Source organism: Odontesthes bonariensis, chromosome 24, assembly GCF_027942865.1.
Source record: "Odontesthes bonariensis isolate fOdoBon6 chromosome 24, fOdoBon6.hap1, whole genome shotgun sequence".
NCBI classification, from domain to species: Eukaryota; Metazoa; Chordata; class Actinopteri; order Atheriniformes; family Atherinopsidae; genus Odontesthes; species Odontesthes bonariensis.
The window spans coordinates 9643144-9649143 of NC_134529.1; positions in this window are offsets into that span (position 1 = coordinate 9643144).

Here is a 6000-nt window from a genome sequence, read left to right on the forward strand (position 1 = left end):
ATGCAGCAGGGCCATCTGTAATACAGTGATGAGATGACATTGTCCCTGAAGTGATAACTGGGACTGAATATAACTCAGCCTGCTGTAGTCAGGCAGGATTAATGCTGCATTATTTAAGAAACCATCTCTTTAAAAAAAACAAAAAACTGTTCGCCTCCCTGGCTGTTAGTGCCAGGGTAGAAGTAGTGAAACGGTTCAGCAGTTTGTTTTCTCATCTTTCTCAGGCACACAAAGATATGAAGTCTAACCTCTGCTGTTCCCCAGTGATGTGTAACTGCTGTATTAGAAAGCTGGTTGACAGGAGAGGTGTGTTGAGGATGGAGGTGAGGAGGGGTGTCATATCTTGTGTCATTTGTCTGCTGCAGCATTGTTGGCACTGTGACTTGACTATTTATCTTTGCAGCGTTGTGTGAATCCCAAGGGTAGATCTTTAACATGGGCAGCTGTGGAATACCACTATTATGGATATACCAAAACAAACCTCCTCCCAACAGCTCCGATTCATCGCCTCCAACTCTCCAGCATCACACATTCGCAGAGTGTGATATGATTGTGGCGGAGACTCCACCTACTATGATAGCATGCGAGGCCATCACAGGGGGGATACACAACTCTCAGGCATACCCACACACACTTGAACAGTGAAAGCAAGTGTATGGGAGTGTGTATGTGTGGAGATGGAGGAGTTAGGCTTCAGCTTGGTTGGCCAGATGACATGCAGGCCTGTTTTTATACAGTTGCATAACATACAGTTTTGCACTTTAGAAACATTAAAATTTAAATGCTCTTTTTTAATCCGTGGCTCTCTCACGCACACACATAGACATTCATGTTCAGGAAAGCACCAATGATGCCTTTATTTATTTGCCCCCCCCCCCCTCCATCCTTGTCCTGAACTTAAGTAACCTGTTACAGACAGAGGCTGAGAGACAGAGAGTTAGTGCAGATGAGGAAGAGCTCTTCTGTGCCACAGAGCATGCCAGCTCTGCCCAGTCACTGCTTTTCATTTTGATAATTGACCAGCAACGCCAGAAATGTCCATCAGCTAATCCTCTTAGCTTTCATAATGCTGACTCTGTCACAGAAGCCCCTGTTTTAATGTAACGAGCAGCTAAGCCCACAGCACAAGGCTGACTCGCCTTGGGGGCACAGAGGCCACTCTGCCCCCTGGAGGCCACCAAGAGACCTGCTTTCAACTCAACAAGTGCACTGTCAATCTGTCAGTCTGCGTAAAATCAGATTTCCATATCATGGCTCCATGGTGACCACTGTTGTGCCTTTCAGTCTGAAGTCGCTGGTACAAAGCTGCACTTAAAGAGAGACCATCTTGGTCCATTCATCCGTGTGGGTTGGAGGATGAATGAATTTAATCCCTTTTGAATTCCTGGTCTCTTCACAAAGCAGACCACTTAATGCCAGCGACGTCAGTGTAATAATGTGAAAAGGGGAACATTTCTATGAAACCACACAATATTCAAACATAGCATGAGGCACAAAATGTCCTGCTTACATCTTTTTTTTTTTTTTTTTTAACTGTTTCTGAGATTAAGCACAGGCTTTAAATTAACTGCACTTCTTTGACGTCATGACAATTACTGGACATTTTGAAAATTTGATAAAATCAAACCAACACGGACCTTTTGTTTTCATCTTAATGTTTAAAAAGACAATGGAAACATCGAACAGAACTTGCCACAGGCTTGCAATGTTTTGATAATGACTAGGTTTGTATGTATCTGTTAAGAAATTAAAGGTCAAAAGGTTTCCAAGCACGACACATTCACTGAAGGCACTGACCAGTACTGCAATGACTAAAACGGATGTAATGTAGTGTCATACAGCTGTTTGTATTGTCAAAAATATAGTAAAGCAAAAGTAGGTTATGTTGGCTGTCAGTAGCAATGATTATTGGTTGTATTGTGTGTCTCATTCTGCTGACATTGTGTGAATGCTGTATTGTTTTGCTAGAGCTTTGAGTTTATCAGCTTATTCACATAAAGACTTGAGCCAACGTCATGCTCTGTTCAAAATCAGACTACGCCTGACAAATGGAAATGTATGACTGAGTCATGGTTTTAAAGGTTGTGCAGTTATATGAAATTGTTGGTTTTTAAATGTACGTTTGTACCCTCGAGCAAGGCAAATTTAGGGAAAAGGTCTCAAACGACATTACTTCTGATCATACCGCCACGATCTCAGGAAGAACTCTAACGAGTGCCAAGAGGATAGCGGAGAAACACATTTTGGTAATGCAAATTGAGCTTGATATGTTGACCAGAACTCCATGGAAGAAGAGGTCTTATCTCAGTGGAACCTTCCTGGTTAAATAAAGTAATGATGAATGAATAAGATAAAATAAAATAAAAAGAAAGAAAGAATAATGAATTATAATCCAGAGAGCTCAGAAAATAAGATGAGTAAATGGAACGTGCTCTTTGAATAAGTGACACAAGCACTGACGAAAAAAGGAGGATCCAGGGCAACTTCTTGGAAAATATCACACATCATTGATGCTTATACGTCTCAAAAAATAGAGGTGGTTTACAACCCACGGATAATGGCACAAACCGCCTTCCTCAAGGTGTACATAGCCATTTTAATCGAGGCTTTTAAACTTTTCTCAAGAAGTGTGTGCTGGAAAGAAATGTCTAGAATCATCAGTGGCCAACTTCCATCAACTTAATATTTACAGCTTTGGTCTATTTTTAGTAGTACTGTCACTTGTCAGCCACAGCACATACAGAACAGGATAGTGGAATCAGTCTTTGTATGCTTCTCTTGTTTGGTTTAAATCTCACAGCTTTTGGTAACGTTAATTTAATAGTTTGGCCTGTTTATTGTAGGGCACTAACTGGTTGGAGTTCAGGAGCAGTCAACATATAACTCCAGCTATGCTGTAGTCAGTGCTAACGCAATGCTGCTGCTCTCGAGCATAGTATTAGTAAAGAGCTGAAAAGAACAAATATTTATCTCATAATTTACTCACCTGGCAAAGCCCCTCCCTGCAAACATTGATATCATGTACCTGCAGACACAATTTTATAGTGTGTATTGCTGGTTTAAATTACTCGGACATTAGTTTCATGGTACATCTCTGGGTGGTGTGCTTTGACGGGAAATATAAATGTAAATGTGAGAGGTGACTAAGAAAATGCAAAGATTCCAAAAATATGAAGTATGATAAACTCAGTCAAGGTTAAGCTGTCAACAAACACATTCCCACACAGATTCAGTATGTGCATTGCTGGCTATTTTGCAGTTTGTGTGTGGGAGCAGTCAAATCGGAGAGAATGCTGAAATAAGAAAAATTTACTTTCGGAGAAAAACTTTTAGAGATATTCATGACAACTCAAAAAAGGGGAAAATCTCAACAGCAGAAGTGCACCACACATAATCTATACAACACAAATAGGGAAATCTTGCTTTGCACTTGTGCTGAACCGCAAGACCTGGGTGGCGTAAATTTAGTCATCCTCTCCAATCGATGAGGGTCCACTGATTCCTTCTAAAGCCAACGGCATGTAGTCCAAATATTTGTAAATGCATGAATGTTGCTCAACGACTACACATGCACCTGGATAAATCCCCATTTTGAAAAACAACATACCTGACAAAGAAGACGAAAAGCAGCCGAACAACATGGACACTTGTTTTGAAGAGAGATTTTTTTTGTGTCAGCATTATCCACACCTATACAATGCACTGTAAACTGAACGTTAGGCTATGCACTGGAAGCTTTGGCACAGTTGACCAAAAGATGGTATGTATATGACTGTGTATGCGTCTGCAGAATCACAATTACTTTGCAGATACAGCCACAGAAACCTGAATACCTAAACCTAAATCCCTTTAATGGCCCTTTCCGACCAAACACCATAAGGTTAATGCCTTGCTATGAAACATATTAATTTTAATGGATTTCCACACATGAAGATGGTCTGTCAGTGCGCCAAGCAAAGTGCAGTGTAGTCAGCTTGTGAACTTTGACTGTGACGTGTTGCACTGAACATCTGCACAGCCAAAAGATGCAGGGCGTCTATCCATGCACAGAAGTCAAAGCAGAAGAAAAGCTGATATTGTGTGTGTGAATTACCTGAACTCCATGGCAGAACGTTGCAGTGATTCCTCCTGTCCCCATAGGGCCAGTGTCTGAGAGCACAGCACACATTCAGATTGACACATTCAGGACACTCTCTTCTCTGCAGCTTCCTGGCTAGCAGCATATACAATGCATACAAACAGGGAGCTCCTTGCCTGCCAACAACACATGCAAACAAGTTTGAAGTTTTGAAAACTCTGCCTACTTTGCTCTGTACCCTGCTACTCTGCTGACCAGTGCACTAAACCAAGCACTGTGCAGGGTATATGTTGCGTCAGGTATGAAAGGATCCTAATTGGTGGTCTTTCAAATAATGAGCTCAAAAAGAAAGTTTAAACACTTGAGTGTTAGGGAAGATACAAAAATGCTGATTTTTTTTTTGTCTTACAGTATCTCACATTTGATCTATACAGTATGTGAAAAAGTTTCCCTGATAGGCCTCAGTTTCCCTGTGATTATCGGTATTTCTGGGAATCCTGAGGAGGTAAACGGCAACCATAACTGGTCTCATTCACTTTAATTTGTGATTGTATGCACATCAAGACAACAGAAGACTTAAAGTTGATTTTAAGAGATGGCTATGTTTTTTTTTGAATGTCCTAAATTGTTAAACCATTTGGTTTAACCAAAGATGTGAGCAATATGTAGTTTTGGGTTTTTGAATACCTCAGGAGGAAAGTTGAAACTCCTTTCCCCATTTCCCATTTTGATTCTCTCCCCCCTCGTCTATCGCATACTCCTCACTTATTAACTCCCCCAGAGATTCTTGTATATCTAATACTCTATTTTTTAGATTTTAATCCTTATGCATGTCCCTGTGGTAATGGTCCTTCAGTAAAGGAACCACTTGTGTCCACCCACTCTTTAAGACACACACAGAAAGACCCATCGAGCAGGAATCCTGAATTACACCATTACAGTGGTGATCCTCTTATGCAACTTGCTCTTCACACTCATCCACAAAGCAGGAATGCTCACGAGCATAAATCCATGAAGGCACTTGCTGCCAGATTATCCACAGTCCACAAAACAGCAGCTGCCATGCTGCCTTTTTGATGAAACAATGCTTTTTGTTGGGTGCATTTGTTTGTTTGGACTGATCCTGGCTGAGTCCCTTGCTGAGAGATGTGGATGTCTTAATTATCATATGTGTGTTAATGGGTATTGATACAGATCACATGAGATTGTTTTGCTTGGCTTCAGTACAAACATCACATTCTTCTCCTCTTGGAGCAAAACAAACCTGGCTGGTTGGTTGTTCGTAACTTGAGGCGATGCAGGCAACAGGATCAGGAAACAAGCCCTTGGATGAAGGCAGCATCAGCCTCTCAGCAAACTGCACACAGACTGACATGTAGTTCCAGCCAGTCAGCAGAAAGCAACCTGGCTGGCCTGCTCTTTCCACTCAGCACATCAGAGGGACCCGGCCTTATCTGATGTGACATGGCTGACACCACCTTGAGAGCTGTGAGGAGACCCTGCCGATGATTAATTTGAGCTCAGACAACACAATGAAGATTAGCTCCCAGTGTTTACCCCTACAGGCGTCTCTGCTAAACTCAGGACGTCTATAGCATGCCACAGGGAGGTGTAATAAGCCTGTGAATCATTGGCAGTGAAAGATGTTGACATGAAAACTAGTAGTGGCCAGACTCATGAGTGTGAATCCGGAGAAGTGACTCAGCCCTATAACTGTTTATCTTCAAGCAGTTCAGTTGGATTCCAGCTCTGCGAGTGGTGCCCGGCAGAACTTGATCAAACAGAAAGTCCAACCTTCTCTGCTTTCTTGTTGAACAACACAAGTGAGGTTTTGCTGTTCCAGACAAATTCAGATATTGCCTAACCATGGGAAAAGACACTAAATCTAGAGAATAGCCTAAAGCTTTGTCACCCACATATTC